Source organism: Leptodactylus fuscus, chromosome 1 (genome assembly GCF_031893055.1).
Source record: "Leptodactylus fuscus isolate aLepFus1 chromosome 1, aLepFus1.hap2, whole genome shotgun sequence".
In the NCBI taxonomy this organism is placed as follows: Eukaryota; Metazoa; Chordata; class Amphibia; order Anura; family Leptodactylidae; genus Leptodactylus; species Leptodactylus fuscus.
In genome coordinates, this window is record NC_134265.1 from 266,055,510 (window position 1) to 266,074,599 (window position 19,090).

Here is a 19,090-nt window from a genome sequence, read left to right on the forward strand (position 1 = left end):
TATTTACCTATATCTGTGATGTTGAACAAGTCCAACTATTGACGTAGATTCAGAGGCACAGACAATTTGGCAAATTTGGGGGAAATTAGCTTTCAATATTTTATTTATATACATATTTAAAGAAAAGACTAATGGTCTACCTCATGTATCTTTATTGTACAGAGGCCATGACGAAAATCATTACACATTTCATAACATGAATGGGATGTTAGAAAGTCCAGTTTAGTGCCATCTCCAGCACAGGTGATGGGGCAACCATTTCTTTGTTGAGGAAGCAGAAGTTTGTACACAAAAACTGATTCTTAATGTTCCAGCACTACCACTCTGGTGCTGGAAGCAGAGGCCATTGGGCAGCACCAAGCCACAACATTTCCTAGCTGAAGGTACCCCGCTCTTGGTCCCCAGCATACCATCTTTCAAAATATTGCGCCCCAAACTGACTTTCCTTTTCCTGTCTCTTCCTGACTTACTGTCATTCCTGTTCTCCAGTAGAGTATCCCATTAAATATTGGCCCACAACATGTTCACCCTCCTGGACTCCAGCATCACTTCTTCTTTCATTACTGTTTCATATGAGCATGTCATTCCTAGACCCCAACACGGCTCCCATCTCATTCCCAGACAACCAACATGGCTCCTCTTTCATTTTCCCCTGCATTAATAATCTTGATACTACTTGCTGACATTTCATACGCCAAACTCCAAACTTTAAACCCCACCTGGGAACGCCCCAAGAATGCCCTTTCTGATATGCTGTATACATAAAATCTCTTCTTTTGTGGCCTAGTTTCTCAGATTGTCCTGGCAAATACATGGGATTGGGACTTATAAGCTCAACATCTCAATGGCAGATTACATTAACTATGACATGGACTCTGTTCCAGAGTGATGCTTCACTTTTCCTCTCCCGATGTCCCTTGCAATTCTCTTGCTTTTCCTTGCTGCAGTCCAAAGATTCAGCACAGCACAGAAATACGTCCATGTTGCTTTCACATTGTATGTAAATCCAATTTGTCGACTTTTCAAAGGGGTTCACAGTAAACAATTTACTCAAAATGTTGTCTATAAGAGGTTGATCTGCTTATAGTAAGGTCTTCTCAAAGAAGGGGACTTCTTCATAGATTTCTATGTATATATACACTATTGTAATAACCCAGGAGGAAAAAATAAGGAATGTTGACCTGACTACCAGGCAGATGTCTGATTACTGAGCTGTGACTATAACAAGCTGCGCATCTGTGTGTTTATCACATGACCATGGTCAGAATTTTATCCACTAGAGGTAAGTGGAATGAATGACGGCAAGCAAAGATCTATAAAGCCTTGAGGAATTCATACAGAAAGTATATTGGAAAAATTGGAAAACTTTTAATTATACATTTGTCTCTCAATATTGGTCTGAAAGTGGACAACCCCTTTAAGTCTATTAGGGTTCCATGAAAACAAATTCCACACAGATGGAAAATGGCTGTTAAACTTAATGTTGCCTTTTTTTTACAATGTTCCTATGCATGTAGACTAAAACTAAACATTTTTTTTTAAAGGGTGATATGTAAAGATGAGCAAGTAGTATTCGATCGAGTAGGTATTCGATCGAATATTACGGTATTCAAAATACTTGGTCGAATACCACGCGGTAAACGCAGTAAAAATTCGATTCCCTCCCACCTTCCCTGGCGCTTTTTTTACACCAACAACTATGCAGGGGAAGGTGGGACAGGAACTAGGACAATGTAGGCATTGAAAAAAAATGTATACAGTCATTAGCTGGCTAAATCAGGTGACCTCCAATCTATAAGAATAGTGGTTTTCAGATTCGGTTCAGATGCGTCTGTGAACTAGACAGGGATAGATGCCAGGGTTAGCTAGCCATTAGAATTATTTAGGCAGGAATCTTACACTAACAGCTCTTATAAGAGCTAAACTTAGATCTATCACTGCTTGAAGATTGTATATACACCATCTGTATATACAATCTTTTTGCAATTAATTTAAGCTAGGTGTAAGCTAGGTGTATACTTACTATACAGTACGCTTGTATACATCTAACATACATAGGTTTGTGCGCCCAATATACCTTTCCCATCTCCTGTTATATACTTGTTTTAAGCTCAGTATATACATCTAACATACAAAGGTATTTGGGCGCTATATAACTTGTCCATCTCCAGTTCTTGTTTTAAGCTCAGTATATACATCTAACATACAAAGGTATTTGGGCGCTATATACCTTGCCCCCATACCACCATACCACCCCATTAAGGCTCACCTCAAGGGCCACAAAGTAATTTTTGGAGGTCTCACCACATCACACACACATACACAATGACAGTTAAGGGTGGGTGCTGTTTGATTTCCCCCTTGCCTATGCCATCTGTGGTTGTCATGGGCAACGTGATTTAAAGGGGTGCATGGTAATGTTTCTTTAGCTTAAAAATTGTCTTTCTGTCCATACTAATGTAGAAGAAAGAAGGTTTCCAAGTATTTTTCCACTTTCCATAGAGGTTCTTTTGAGTTTAGAGTGTCTAGTTGGTAGGCTGTGATAGTGGGGTAATATTGGGACTTGGGCTTGTTAGATGCCCCCAGATATGCTTCTCCTGCTGTCCCAGTTGCATTCCAGAGGTGTTGGCATCATTTCCTGGGGTGTCATTGTGGACTTGGTGACTCTCTTTAGTCGAATTGTGGTTTCCCCTTAAACAAGCATTTTTTTCCCGTAGACAATAATGGGATTCCATATTCAATCGAATAGTCGAATATTGAGGGCTACCGAATCGAATTTCGAATAGTCAAATATTTCACTGCTCGCTCATCTCTAGTGATATGGTTGACAGTGAACAGATGAAATATGTTAGTGACATCTGTCACAGCCTCAAGTAAATAAAATATATGTTAATTAAATGTGTTATTTTTACATAGGAGCCTATGGGCAATAGATGGGTCATGAACCTCCTTTATCATTACATACAAATCATTTTTGTTTTTTGTTTTTTCATTTTAGTTTAATATCTTGTGCCATACATCTTGGGATATGATAGGTTTAGACACAAGGAGACACATCTGCATATAAAAAAACATATAGATGCTCAGATAAATTAGAAAGGAGGCTTTATCCATGAAACATGTTGCTTTATATTCATTTTCCTACTACATTAGTATGATACAAGATTATGTGTTATTATATTTCACACATTTCTCACATACAGTATAGTTTCTGCAAACCTGCTAAAAATGGCAACTGCAATTAGCACTTTCTGGTGAGAATCGATGTAACAGCGTATTAGGTTAGGTAGTTAAGCTTAGCAAAATGGAATATATCACAGAGAAGATAGAGTTATATAACAATGTATTTTATGGGAATCTTAAAAACAACTTGATAATAATGTTAAAAAATTCAGATCTGTTATAAAATGTTAAAAAATAAGCTTTACCGATCTGTTCTTTCCCCAATCATTCCGTTACCACTACTCCAGTGCTCTTCTGAGTAGTTTGGGTCACTAAAACTTGCTGTTGTCCCAGAGTAACCAAAGGGAAAATCAGGTAAGTAAAGCTTATATTTAACAGTATGTTTGGCCTGCTCAGCTAATTTTTGCAGGGTTCTGTAAAACCTCTTTAAATATTATAAAAGTGTATATTTTGCTAGTTATTTTAAGCCAAAATGATTGAAACAAATATTTAAAGGGTTAGATATTCCTCAAATATCCCAGCACATGTTCTAGGCTCTGGGAAAGCACCTTGTATAGTTATTGTTTAAGGCTAGGTTCACACCTGTGCTCAATCTACATTCGAGGTTTCCGTCCCTGAATCCGCTTAAAAAGTGTGGATAGAAAAGTCCCGCAAGCAGGACATTTCTCTCTGCATTTTTCATCATTTTTCAGGTAGAAACCCAGCGGCAGCGCCGCACGTCTCATGAGGCGACCTGAAGCGACCGCTTCAGGCGGCGCTATGCCGGGGCCCGGGGGGGGGGGGGGGGGGGCGGCATTTTTTGACCTAAGCCAGTCCAGGACAAACTGTCCTGGACTGGCTTAGTGTCACCGTCTCGACAGGGAAAGTGAGCAGTGGATTGGGGCGGCCCTGCTGGACGCAGCGCTGCTCCAGCGGCCGCCACTCACCCTTCGCAGAGAGCAGATCTCCCTGCCTGCTCTCTGCCTGCTCCGCTCGGCCCCCTCCTCCCTCCGCTCGGCCCCCTCCTCCTCCCTCCTCTCCGCCCCTCCTTCCCACACGCTGGGTGACGTGGCCACGTAATCAGGCCCGCACCCGACGTGTGCCTGTGTCCTATGCAGTCTCACAAGATCGCTGCGCAGGCTGAAGAGCAAAAGCAGGTAAGCTTCTGCAGAAGAAATTGTGATTTTTCAAGTATTTAACCCCTATCCTACAGATAGGGGATAAATACTAGATTTATGATGATGGGGGGGTTTGAGTGCTGGGGAAGGGTTGGGGTGCTGTGGGGGTGCTGGGGATGGGGGAGGGGTGCTGGGGGAGGGGGGCTTTTTGATGTCTGCCTGATGTATGTCTGTCTATCTGTTTTTTTTCCCACCACCTTGTAATTCTTTCACTTGGGGGTTAATTGGAGCATTACAGTCTGTAGTGCTTTTATTAACCCCCAAGTGCAAAAATTGCAAGTGGGTGGGAAAAAACAGTCCTCAGGCCCAAGGAAGGGCTAGACATCCAAAAGCCCCCCTCCCCCAGCCCCCCCTCCCCCAGCACCCCCCCCCCCAGCACTCCAACCCTTCACCAGCACTCCAACACGATAATGGTGTCTGCCAGCTTTAACTGAGGTGCCATTTTACCGGCAATCGCAGGCACCCGGACCAAGATTCGGGGCCTGCGTGCATTTTTATGGCAGTCGGGAGCCTTGTGAAGGCTCTCCAGCCTGTCATTCTATACTTTTTATTGTAGGCTACTCTATCTAGCCTGCAATAGAAATGCCGGATTTTTGCGATGCATGGTATTAGTGATCAGACCCCTAGGGGGTCTAATAAGTACAAAAATTAAATAAAAATTAAAAATATTAGAAAAAATAAAAAGTATTAACAATTCAAATCACCTCCCTGTCCCTAGAACACATATAAAAGTACTAAAATACTGTGAAACACATACACATTAGGTCACCCTGTGTCCTAAATCGCCCGCTCTACAAATCTATAAAAATATTTTTCCTGTACAGTAATCGCTGTAGCAGAAAAAAAATCAAAAGTGTCAAACTGATGGGTTTTTTACTGTTTTGCCTCTTATAAAAATTTGAATAAAAAGTGATCAAAGCAATAAACAGTCCCCAAAATGGTAGAACTGAAAAGTACACCCAGCCTCGCAAAAAAAAAAAGATGCCCTATGCATCGTACACGGAAGTATAAAAAAGTTACAGGTGTCAGAATATGGCGACTTTATATAGGGACTATTAGGGGCATTATTAATACCAGGGGGTATTATTAATAAGGGGCACTATTTAAAAAGGACCTTTCATCAGTTGGGCACATTCGGTTTTATACACAGCTGGAAAGCCGACAGTGCGCTGAATTCTCAATGCTTGGCCAGTAGCAAAGCATTGTGGGAAATAACCTCCGACCTCGATCCCGCCTAAAAAGATTGGGATCGGAATTCCGATCGCGATCATGAAATTTACGCGATCGCCAATCGGAATCCGATCTTTTCCGATCTCGATCACTCAACCCTACTAAAGATTTTTGCTGACTGTTTTTGTAAAATTTCAGTCTTCAGATCTATATATCTATATTTAAAAAAAAAAAAAAATCTAAATCCTGCAATTTTCACTTTGGCTACTAAACTTAAAGAGGACCTTTCACCATATCTGGGCACATGCAGTGTTATATACTGCCGGAAAGCTGACACTGCGCTGAGTTCAGCGCACTGTCGGCTTTCCCGATCTGTGCCCGGTGTGAAGAGCTTACGGTCCGGTACCGTAGCTCTTCTATGGTCAGAAGGGCGTTTCTGACCATTAGCCAGAGACGTCCTTCTGCCTCGTGGCGCCTATCGCGCTGTGCTGTGGAGCGGGGAGGAACGCCCCCTCCCTCTGCTCACACAGCTCGTCCATAGACGAGCATTATCAGGAGAGGGAGGGGGCGTTCCTCCCCGCTCCACAGCACAGCGCGATAGGCGCCACGAGGCAGAAGGACGTCTCTGGCTAATGGTCAGAAACGCCCTTCTGACCATAGAAGAGCTACGGTACCGGACCGTAAGCTCTTCACACCGGGCACAGATCGGGAAAGCCGACAGTGCGCTGAACTCAGCGCACTGTCAGCTTTCCGGCAGTATATAACACTGCCTGTGCCCGGATATGGTGAAAGGTCCTCTTTAAGAATATGCTGTCACTTCCTGTTCTGTTGATCTCTTTGAAGCAGGCATGTCATTATCGGCAAATCAGGATAGCAATAAAAGCCCATGCATAAATAATATAGAGATCACCATTCATAATAGGTGAGGGACACAGATTATCTATTTGCTTTCACTATAATGCCCTCTGCAAGGGGCACAGAGCACATCTAGAAAACTTTCCCATAGACAACAGTGAATATCTTCACACTATTATGTCTATGGTCCATGTGGCTGTTTTAAAACATATCTCTAAATTCTATTAACAGTAGTTGAGGCAGAATGGTAGGTACCATCAACATGTGCAGAAAATAACTATCAAGTAAAACAGATGTGATGCCTAGTATAGACTATTTAGCAGGAGTAGTTTGAATTTGACATCACATATAACAGACTGGTCATTAATCTGGATAACATTAAAGGGATTGTCCCATGAAAAGCATCCTATCTATACTGCTATGTGCATACTGCTACTGCTTTATGTGGATTTAAGACTTTTCCTAAATACATTGCTTTATCAAAACTGCTTTGTTTGGCCTGCTATCTTAATTTATTCACTTCATTGTTTACACTCAGTTTCTATGGCCATGGACCTTATCTGCTCAGTTCCCAAGTGATGTGGCTGCCTGCTCTCAGGGGGAGGGAGGGGCTGAGTGCTGGGAGCAGCTCTGGGCTGTTTATGTCTGATAAGTAACGGAGCTCCTCAGATAGGGGAGGGAGAGGTGAGAGCTCCAGAATTCCTGATTCTGGTTTAATTGAATTTGGCTGATAGGGGCTGAGATAAGGAGTCCATTACCTCTGTATGTAATGCAAGCTGACTCAAATCCAGCTCTGCTACATCAGCCTCTACATCAGCTTCATACTGTGGTAATGCATTTACAACCAATCCCTCATTACTGACTGCAAACATAGCAGATAGCCGTGCAAGTGAAACCCCGCCCACCAATGTGCTGAAAATCCAGGAAGTGAACAGAGCACAGAGCCTGCTGGTTGATGAACAAGGGTTATGGGAATACCACTTTAACACTTTTCACATGAGTCAATTGTGTATGCTTTGGGGGAATGACCTCCAGAAAAGGTGTAGACAATAAGGGAGACCAGATATTGCGCAGAAAACTGAAAGACTGGGTAATCTTATCAGTAATTCAGTTGGTTTCCCTAAGAAGCAATAGATTCCCATCTTTGGTACTTAGACGCTGACCATTGTTTCCAGTCTAGTAGTATGGTCATCTAATCAATTTAAAGTATCTCGGCAGCAGGAAACATGTCTTAATTTCATCAGCGCAGTTCTATTAGTGAAGGGATTACTTCTAATAATGTTTCTGGAGCATGTGTCTGTCGAGCACTGACCATTATAGTGTAGAACATTGCAGTGGAGGGTCAGTACCAGAGGTTCCCAAGCTTTTTTTTCTCGTAGACTACTTTCAAAATTTTACTGGTTTCGGTGGAGCCCCTGCTGCTACATTTCTACCATATTCTACCATATTTCTACCATATTTCTACCATATTCCCAAAACTCGTCAAAAAATGTGAAGATTAGATCTAACTATGGAAATTTGCGTCGTGGCTGAGACCCCTGGAGGTCCACCTGAACCACTTTGGGAATCACTGGTATATACTTTCTAGTTTCTGTGTCATCTATGTCTTCCAGCAGCAATTTTTTATAGCCATGGTCCCAAAATTAACAATCCGAGGCCAACACAATCTCTCAATGGCAGCTTAGTTCTCTAGGTTCAAATCCAAACAAGAATAATATCAGCATGGATTCTATACATTATCCTCTTGTTTGCATGGGTTTCATCTGAGTTAAAAACATATTATTATTTTAGCTGATTTCCTTTTTGAAATGGCTGTTTTTCCTCAGGACCATTGAGCAATCGCATTCAGTTCTGACAATATATAGCTGAGGCCATCTGTGAGCTGACATTTGTGGTTCTAAGAGCTGAGCAGGAAATGGGAACTGAAAATGAGCATAACAATTTGTTGAGAATCGGTATCATTAGAGTTACAAAGTACTTTGATGCGCTACCTCCAGCTGGGATCCTTTTCTTGTTGTATTAAAATTTGTTGAAGCTTGTCAAATCAGAAACTTTTCTTCCACTATTACTCTCAGGTTGCATTCTGTGATTTCAAGATTAGCATTATGAAGAAAGCCCTAGTTATAACAACATGAACTTAGTTGTGCTTAGCACAATATTAAGAACGATAAAGACATTTTCCAGTTTCTAATTTCCAAATAAGACATACCGTATATACTCGAGTATAAGCCGAGTTTTTCAGCATAGTTTTTGTGTTGAAAAAGCCCCCCTTGGCCTATACTTGGGTCACGCAAGAAAAAAAAAAAAAAAAAAAGATAGAATCTCCCAAAAAATAGTGAGAAAAAAAAAGCTTTAAAAAAATATAATAAAAAAAATTAAATAAATAAAAGTTCTAAATCCCTCCTTTCCCTAGAATACATATAAAAGTAGAAAATTACTGTGAAACCCATACACATTAGGTATCCCTGTGTCTGAAAGTGCCCGGTCTACTGAATATAGGGTATCTGCAGTGCTCCTGTTCCATCGGGAAGGGGTTAATAGGAGCACTGCAGATCCCCTATATTCAGCCAGGCTGAATTCAAAGTGGGGGAAGAACAAACAGTCCTCAAGCTCAGGGAAGGGGCAGACAGACAACCAAAACACCCCCTCCCCTTCGCCAGCACCCAGCAACTACTGCACCCAAAAACTCTGACCATTTTGAAATTTTCCAGTAGCTGCTGCATTTCTCCCCCTCGGCTTATACTCGAGTCAATAAGTTTTTCCAGCTTTTTGTGGTAAAATTAGGGGCATTGGCTTATACTTGAGTATGTGAGAAGAAGGGTTTTTTTTTTTTTTTTTTTTTTAAGAAAACTGCTATAGACTAGCAAGAGAACAATAGTACTCTAGTGTTATTGTTCTTGACCAACCTGAGAGTCTGTAATGGTAAAGCACGAGGTCAGTGGATCAATAAGTTTCATCCATATTTCATCTTTTCAATTGACCTCCTCCATACACAGCTCCATAATGGTCTTCACCTATGTCCCTGCCACTTGTCTTAGCTATTGTACTCCAAATGAATTTACTTCTCATATCTTCCAAGTACTTGCAATGGTACGCCTTTCTTCTGTTACTCATGATTTGTCTGTAAGTTTTGGCTATTGGTTCTTGTTCTACTGAAAGTGAACGGGGACTTTTCTGTACCTCTGTATACGTCTGATATGGTTTTCCATAAATCTTAACAAAAAAAATTGTGACATGTTCCAGTGAAGTATATTTTCTGTACAGATAGAGTCTAAGGGCCCCTTCACATGGCTGATACGCTGGCTGCTTTAGAACGTGTAAACGTTCCGTAGCAGCGGCGTCTAAAGCAGTTCCCATTGTTTTCTATGGCGAGCGCGCGTCTGCCGGCTCCCATAGAAAACAATGCGATCAGCTTTAGACGCCGCTGCTACGGAACGTTTACACGTTCTAAAGCAGCCAGCGTATCAGCCATGTGAAGGGGCCCTAATAGAGCATGTACAGCAGCCCATAGAGATTAAGATCTGAGCCTATAAAGGAAGAAGTGTTCCGTTGAAGCAACTAACAAAATACCGGAGTTACATACAGAAGTCTTGATGTACTTAGCACTGTAGTAATTTGTTCCATGCACTAGAAAGTCAAATCTACACTAGCTAGGAGCTACCATTTGAACTATCCTGGAATTTATTCCAGATCTTGGTGTAAAATAGATTGAATGTGTTAACACCCCTACTGCTAAGCCAGCCCCCCTCCACTCTCACATAACATTAAGTCATTAGGTTCTGGTATAGGGGGACTTGATGAATTCCCCTTAGTTCAATATATTTACAATCTATATATGCCTAGGTACTTCTGAGATAGAGATTAGAGATGAGTGAGTAGTGTTCGATCGAGTAGGTGTTCGATCGAATACTATGGTATTCGAAATACTCGTACTCGATCGAACACTACTAGCTGTTCGAAGTTTAAGGTTCGATGCAGAACCAGCGTTGATTGGCAGAATGCTGTACATTCTGCCAATCAACGCTGGTTCTTCTCTTAGCTTTAGAAGTCTTCTCCGTGCAGCATCCCCGCGGCGTCTTCCGGCTGGAAATCACTCTGCCTAGGCATCCGGCCTAGGCAGAGCTGACTGCGCATGCGCGGACATGCCCTCGCATGCGCAGTCGGCTCTACTTTGGCGTTGGGCCAGGCAGAGCCGACTGCGCATGTCCGTGCATGACCGCGCATGTGCAGTCGGCTTTGCCTAGGCCCCGATGCCTAGGCAGAGTGAATTCCAGCTGGAAGAAGACGCGGGGACGCTGCGCCGGGAGAAGACTTCAAGGAGAATCCAGCCCGACCGTCACTCATGGACTTGGTAAGTATAATTTTATTGAATTTTGCGTACCCCTGAAATGAGCATTTCCCCCCATAGACTATAATGGGGTTCGAAAACCGTTCGAACAGTCGAACAGTGTGCGGCTGTTCGAATCGGATTTCGAACCTCGGACATTTTAGTGTTCACTCACCTCTAATGGAGATGGAATAAAGTGAAACAGTATTTAAGAGCCAAAATTAGGAGTATTTGGGACTAAATAAGGAGATATGTTATATATATATATATATATATATATATATATATATAATAAGACCTATACTCTTAAAAAAATAAGAATGCATAAATGATCAAGTAATGCTAAAGTTTAGTCCTTCTTCTTGTAGTGTGATGGTGTAATAAGCATATTACTATGTCACAAAGTTTGCTGTACTGTCTACAGCGTCATAACTTTCAGTGCACTGATGTCCTATCTCGCATTTGAAAATACACTGAAAGAGTTGAGTTAAGACAGAGTGTTATTAACACATTATGAGTCATGTTAACCTTTGCTACATGTGTATGTCTGACTTTTCATCACTACATACTATGGGAATGTCGTTGTTAGTTTATTATTTATTTTCCCTGATTGTTTTTTGGTTTTGTCTTTTTCACTCCACGGATTTCAGTACATACTTTTTCAATCTTCCTAAAGGGCCTTACGAGCCGTAAGGGCCGGCGTTACGAACGCTCCCATTGAAGTGAATGGGAAGTGTTTGGGAGCCGTCCGCAGCGCTTGCGTGTACGGCTGTGAATGAGTATTTTTACAAGCCCGGCGTAACTCCGTGTGCATGCAGCCAAAAGGTGCAATTCACATACTAATTCCATGTCACACAAGGGTAGGAAAGTAAAATACAGTGAAAAGCCATACGTCAGTAGCAATGTATACAGTCTTTAGGCACAATGACCATTAGTAAACCCCAGTTCACATTTTGCTCCCCATGACTTCCTCTCCTTGAGAATGCACGCATGTCATTGGCAACAGTGATAATGTTCTATAGTGTAACAAATCAGTTACAACGAGAAATGAAGTTTGTTAAGCTACATTATAATTGTCAGCCTAGTGCCATGATGTCACTAGTTGCTGCTTTTGCACTATACAATAATAATCTAATCATGATATTGGATATACAGTAACAGAGAATAAGGTATTGCCCCTTCCGAGGATTTATTTATGCATCTATTAGCATTGCTTTGCCTACTATATTGTAGGGGAACGCTAAGGAGGCATTATACTGCATGCGGGTCACTAAGGGGCATTATATTATGAGGGGGCCACATGTGGGGGATTATGATTAGTGTGGGTCAGGTATGTATAAGTAATGGTGAGTGGAGCCCACTTTTGCACTGGGTCTACCAATGTGTTAAAATGGCCCTGAACTGTTACATCGCATATTTGCTTTTGCACAAATACAGCATATCTTTGACAATAAATATAAGCTTTTATAAATAGCTTTTTATTTGTGTTTTTGTCTCTTCAAAGTCTTACAGATTCTACTCAAGACATACTGTCACCAGCATCTTTCTCTGTTTATCTCTTAAAATAGCTATCGGTTCAGGTTCTAAATTGCATTTAATTACTGATGGAGAATGACATTAATATAATAAAATAATATAGCTTCCAGGGAAGATTAACAAAGCATATGCAGTCATGATAAAAGTAAGTACTTTTTGCATGAATTTCTTTGATTTGTATAGTTTTACATATCAGGGTATAATAAACAAACATCTGGCCCTTAGAACTAGGTAAATCCAATCTCAGATAAACAGTAACACGACAAATTACACTGTGCCATTATTTATTTAACAAAAACTTTCCCAAAATGCAGCAGCTGTTTGTGAATTTTTTTTTACACCCTTATTGTTTCCATAGGAAATAATAGGGTAGGTAGCAGTTAGATGCTGAAAATGTCCTTGATTAATCAAACATCAAAAGTATAACCACTAGAGATGAGCGAACACTGTTCGGAACAGCCGTTCAGAACAGCACGCTCCCATAGAAATGAATGGACGTAGCCGGCACGCGGGGGGTTAAGCGACCGGCCGCCGGCAAAGTGTACGTGCCAGCTGCTTCTATTCATTTCTATGGGAGCGTGCTGTTCGGAACGGCTGATCCGAACAGTGTTCGCTCATCTCTAATAACCACCTCTATGAAAGAAGAGGATTTGGAGGTTTGCTGGTCTGGAACATTCAGACTTTTGGTAATACCAAGGGAGAATGACATTAGCAATGATCTTAGAGAAGCAATTGCTGCTGACCATCAATCTGGGAAAGGTCATAAGGGCATTTCCGAACCTTATCATTCTACAATGAGAAAGGTTATTCCCAATTCAAAAACATTTCAGACAGTTGGCAATCTTCCCAAGGGTCCTAGAAAATCAACTCCAAGATCCACTGATGCAATGCTAAGAAAAGTGCAATAAATGCAAGAACTACATGTAGGATTCCTCAGGCCTCATATACAAAGGTAAAGCATGTTTCATACCGATGTCTTATCCACATAATGTGATTTGTGGTCTGACACCTAAACTACACACAGATCAGCTGTTCTGGCAGCCTCCAGGCCCTAGAAGCTGCTGGGTGGGCAGGGAATGGCTACAGTCTGATCAGTTCCTTGAATAGGAGTGGAGCTGCCATACCACAGCATCACTGCTATACAGTGGATGGGGCTGCAGTGTCAGTAAAAGTCAGATACAGATGAACTTGAAACATGTATTTTGGGCTATAAAACTCCTTTAAGCGTTCAATTTTATGATAATACAGTTAAAAACCGAATGAACAAGTATGGCTTGTTGAAAAGTATTGTCATGAGAAAACTTATTTCTAAAATGAATTTGGCAGCATGGCTTAAAGGAAATGTGTAAGAAAATGACCTATTTTTATTCAAGTTTTATGTTAAACTTCTTTTTAAAGAATTTTAATTTAAAGTAATTTTCTAGATTTAAAATATAGGTCACAGAGCATACCTATAGAGGTCAATAAGATTTGCTCTACACCAGGCATGTCCAAAGTCCAACCCACGGGCCAAATGTGGCCTGTGTTCAAATTTTACCCGGCCCACCAGTACTGTTTCCTTTAGGGGACCGTACCGGATCCCCACTGCTTTTTTAGTAGGCAGTGGAGTTCCAGTAACAGCCCCAATAACTTACCTATTCCCGTTCCTTCTCACAACCTCTTCTTCCCTTTTCATCCACTAGGGGGCACCTGCACCTGGTAGAGCTTGTAAACCATAGGCCACATTGAACCTGTGGCTGTAAAACTAAGTAGCAATACTGATCTGTCTGTTCTCCAGGACCTCCCAATTCTTCCTCCTCCTGATGACCATGAGAGAGAAGGAGACAGAAGGAGATCGGGGAGCAGACAGGTAAGTACTAACTGAATACTGCTATGGGGAAGGAAAGGGGACCAGTAAATGGGCTACTGTATGGCCCATATAGTGGCCCCTCACAATTTCCCCTCATACAGTGGCCACTTCACTGGTCCCTCCCCTATACAGTGGCCTCTTCACTGGTCCCCCATACTATATGCATGGGGACCAGTGATGGGGCCATTATACTGAGTGGGGGCAGTGATGAGGGTTAGTTTTGGAATGTGAAGAAATTGAAAGTATCCCATTTGCAATAAAAAAAAAAATACAAATAAAATAGCTATTTTGCATTTAATGTGAAAGAGGACCTTTCATGTCCTCATAGTTGTGTGAAATTATATACCCATCCAAAACTGACAAAGTGCTGAATTCAGTCAGCTTTTCTAGTGGTATAAAATACCGTACATCTATGAGGACATGAAAGGTCCAGTTTAATGGTTAAGATTAAGGCCCCACACAGTGAGTCACAGCCAAGAAGCTCTGTGGGAAAAACCACGGCAAATGTGAATACATTTTTTTTCCCACAGCGCTTTTCTCAGAAAGTTCACAGGAGTTTCCCTTTGCAGATTTACTGCTTCCTGTATACTTATAAGGAAAACACCAGTATTTCTGTAGGTATAACTGACATTATGCAATTTACAAAAACGGTTTTGAAATTGCACCATGTCCACAGCAAATATATTTCTGCAATGTGTGGGTGGGATTAGCCAGAATGCCATCCATTTTGCAGGTACTGTAAAATTCCACAGTTGTTGCCTTGGCTTTTATGCTAGGTGGGGCCTCAGCCTAAAAGAATGTCAGGCTGAATAGTCAGCCCCCACACATTTTCATTCACCAAATCTGGCACTCCTTGGAAAAATTTTGGACACCCCTGCTCTACTGCTCTACACCTTTGTATTTATGGCCAATGGACCATCTCCAGGAAACAGGACATCACAAACTATTTTAGGCTTAGTGTCAAGAGTTGGAATTGCTAAATTTTCTTTTAAATTTGATAATGTGGAGGATGTCAGCTTGTGTGACCTCCATTTGAGACGTGTGCTGACAGCCACCATTTTGTTGAGACCATGCAGCTACCATGCGGCCAGGTGCTGTGGACTCCATTTTGTTTAGTTAACTCACAACCCCCACTCATCCCTCAGGGGGTGTGACCTCTCTCCTTTTTCTTATCCAATAGGCATGTGCCAGGACTATTGTTACAACTTCTCCACCAATCATGTTATGCTAATTATGTAAATACAACCTGCTTTGTCTATGCCATGTATTATATACTGCTGTATTGTTACCATTAAACAGAACACACCTTACACACACAAGCTGTATGTGGAGTAAGTTTCTATGAGCCTGGCTTATTAAAAGGAAAAGACAACTTTATTAATTTGGACTTCAATACGATACTTAGATTGAATTGCGCTCACAGAAATTGGCACCAAAATGTGGGGTCAGAGGTCAATTACTACGCATCCGGAAAAAACATACAGAGAGGACGCCAAGACGAGGAGATGAGGAAACTGGTTTAAAAGCAGCTGCTCCTTGTCTCATGTGGCCTCTCTGAATGCCGGGGGAGTTGTAAGGGAAGTAAATCCTCTGGTCTTTTTTAAGAACCTTGTTTATAAAGTATCCATATTTGAAGAGTAACTAATGTAGAAAATTTCTGCTGTATACTTGGCATACATCCAATTTGATTTCTTTATGTGTTCAACCCTGTGGAAAGCTGTTAAGGAAAGATTAGCCAGGAAAGGTTAGACCTTGCCCATCTCCTAACTAAAACTACAGGAGATAGTAGCAGCCCGGGGCTATTATATAGTTTCCTTGTAAGTAGTTAACACGTATTTGCTGAAAGATACCTTCTATGTGATTTAAGGCAAGGCGTTGCCTTAATTAATCGCTGGACGACCGGAGATATCTTTCTCAGAGGGTCTACTACAAGTAGTGTGTCGTTAAGCATAGGACCGAGAGGTACCGGTACCGTTTATACGATTTCAGGTTCGCCACAGAAGTTAGGCAAATCATGGGGAATTTGCCTGGGCGGGGGAGGGTGATCCCAAAAATATAGGAGTTTATATCGGCATCATCTCTTTTTTGTTTTTTAATTTATTTTGGACGTCACAAGACTTACAATTGTAATAGCGATTTTCCAGATTTACAAGAAAATTCCCCAAACCAATTTTTTAAGGACCACTTCGGTTCTGAAAGGAATTATAAAGGCCTGTATAATAGAATCCCCCATAAATCACCCCATTTTCAAAACTACACCCCTCAAATTATTCAAAACAGCATTTGGGATGTTTGTTAACCCTTTAAGCATTTCATAAAAATAAAAATAATATGGAGGTGAAATTTTTTCATTTTTTTTCCCACTAATACATTCATTTAGACCTAAAATTAACACATTCACAAAGGGTTAAAAGAGAAAATGCATATCACATTTTGTTATACAATTTCTCCCGTGCACAGAAATACCGCACATGTGGGTGTAAACTGATTTTTGGGCACACGGCAGCGCATGGAATGGAAGGAGCGACACATGGTGTTTGAACAGCAGATTTTACTGGAATAATTTTCAGGCACCATGTCTCATTTGCAGTGCCCTTAGAGTACCAAAACAATGGAAACCCCCCAAAAGTGACCCCATTTTAGAATCTACACCCTTCACAGAATTCATCAAGGGGTATACTGAGCATTTAGACCCTACAGTTGTTTCACAGATTTTACTAACATTGGGATGTGTAAATGAAAAATTACTAAAATGTCACTGTATCCCCAAAGTTTTCATTTTCACAAGGGGTTAAAGGAGTAAAAGCCCCCCACAGTTTATTAAACAATTTCTCCTGAACACGGCAACATCCCATATGTGGTCATAATTTGCTGTATGGGAACATGGCAGGGCTTGGAATGGAAGGAGCGCTATTTTGCTTTTGGATGGCAGATTTTGCTGGAATAATTTTTAGGTGCCATGTCTCATTTGCAGAGTCCCTAGAGTACCAATACAGTGGAAATCCCCTAAAAGTGACCCCATTTTGGAAACTACACCCCCCACAGAACATATCAAAGGGTATAGTGAGCATTTTGACCCTACAGCTGTTTCACAGATTTTATTAACATTGGGATGAAAATTAAAAATTACTGTTTTTTTTCCAACAAACTGTCAATTTAGCCCCAAATGTTTCATTTTCACAAGAGGATAAAGGAGAAAAATCTCCCTAAAGTTCGTTACACAATTTCTCCTGAACACAGAAATGCCCCATATGTGGTCATAATCTGCTGTATGGGTACATGGTGGGGCTCAGAATGGAAGGAGCGCTATTTGGCTTTTGAAGGGCAGATTTTGCTGGAAAATTTTTCAGGTCCCATGTTGCATTTGCAGAGCCCCTAAAGTATCAATACAGCATAAACCCCCTAAAAGTGACCCCATTTTGGAAACTACACTCCTCATAGAATTTATCTAGGAGTTTGGTGAGCATTTTGGCCTCACAGCTGTTTCACAGATTTTATTAACAATGGGATGTAAAATTATTTTTTTTTTCCAATCAATCATCCATTTAGCGCCATATCTTTAATTTTGCAAGTAGTTAAAGAATTAAAAGCTCCCCACAGTCTGTTACACAATTTCTTCTTAACACGGCAATACCCCATATGTGGCCATAATCTGCTGTATGGGAACATGGTGTGGCTCAGAATGGAAAGAGCGCTATATGGCTTTTGGAGGACAGATGTTGCTGGAATAGTTTTCTCGTGCCATGTCGCATTTGTTGAGGCCCTAAAGTATCAATACAATGGAACCCCCCAAAAGAGACCCCATTTTAGAAACTACACTTGTCAAGGAATGAATCAAAGGGTATTATCATTTTGAGCCTAAAATGCTTCCCAAAAATTAATGTAAAAATTGAAAATTTAAATTTTTAAAGATATATGCCATTTCGGTGCCCAGTACATTGCACCCACCTTTGTGTTGTCAGAGACCTGCACTCCTAAAACTATTAAGTGGGCCATCCCGAGAGGCAAAAAATTATATATGTGGGTGTAAACTGCTGCTTGGGCACACAGCAGGGCTCAGAAGGGAAGGAGCACTGGGCTTTTAAGCTTTTGGGGTACAGATTTAGAGGGACTTTCTGGGCGCCATGTTGTTTTTGCAGAGACCTGGAGGTGCCAGTAAACTGGAATTCGCCAAGAAGTGACCCCATTTTGTAGGGACAATTTTAGGGTCTCTGCAAATGTGACATGGTGTCCAAAAACAAATGCGACTTTTGGAGTACAGATTCAGATGTTTGGAATCTGGACGCCATGTCATGTTTGTAGAGTCTGTAAGGTACCAGAAAAGTGGATTGACCAAAGGAATGACCCCATTTTGAAAACTGCACCCCTCAAAGAATCAGTATTAGTATCCCAGATGTGACTGTACAGCGGATGGCGAAGAGGGAATATGTAAGCTGTGCGGAGTGCATTGCAAACACCAAATTCCCTACTATGTCCCAGTAGCTCCTATGATTGGGGGAGTCACTCTGAGGTCACTTTGGGGGTCACTTCTGCTGTCTTTTCTCTGATAAGCTGTAAATCTGGGGTGTCCCCTGATATACCCTCGCACAGCTTATACATTCCCTTCCTGCCGCACCCAGTTGTATTCTAATGATTTGGAGATTTGAGGGCTTTTTTGTCTTCACATTGCTAGATGCTATATTTTCTTTATTTTTCTGGTGACATGGCCATATAAGGGCTTGTTGTTTGTGAGATGAGATGCATTTTGTAATGATACCATCTTTGGGTGCTTACAGCTTATTGAATGCATTTTATTAACTCTTTCTTGCGGGAATTTTTTTTTTTTTAAATCAATTCTGGCATTGTGTTTTACCTTTTTAATTTTTCGCCATGCAGCATACAGTGTAAGTAACATGTGGCCTTTATTCTGCGGGTCGGTACGGTTAAGGCAATACCTCATTTATGTTATTTTTTTATGCGATACTAATTCTGCAGAACAAAAACACATTTGGGGACATACAGTGTTGGCCAAAA

General features: G+C 41.2%; 1 protein-coding gene across 1 annotated transcript in view; it reads right to left on the reverse strand.

Annotated features, from left to right (window-relative positions):
• The window catches only part of QRFPR (pyroglutamylated RFamide peptide receptor), a 66,519-nt gene that overhangs the window by 22,175 nt on the left and 25,254 nt on the right, over positions 1–19,090 (reverse strand). The gene's annotated exons all lie outside the window — the stretch shown is intronic.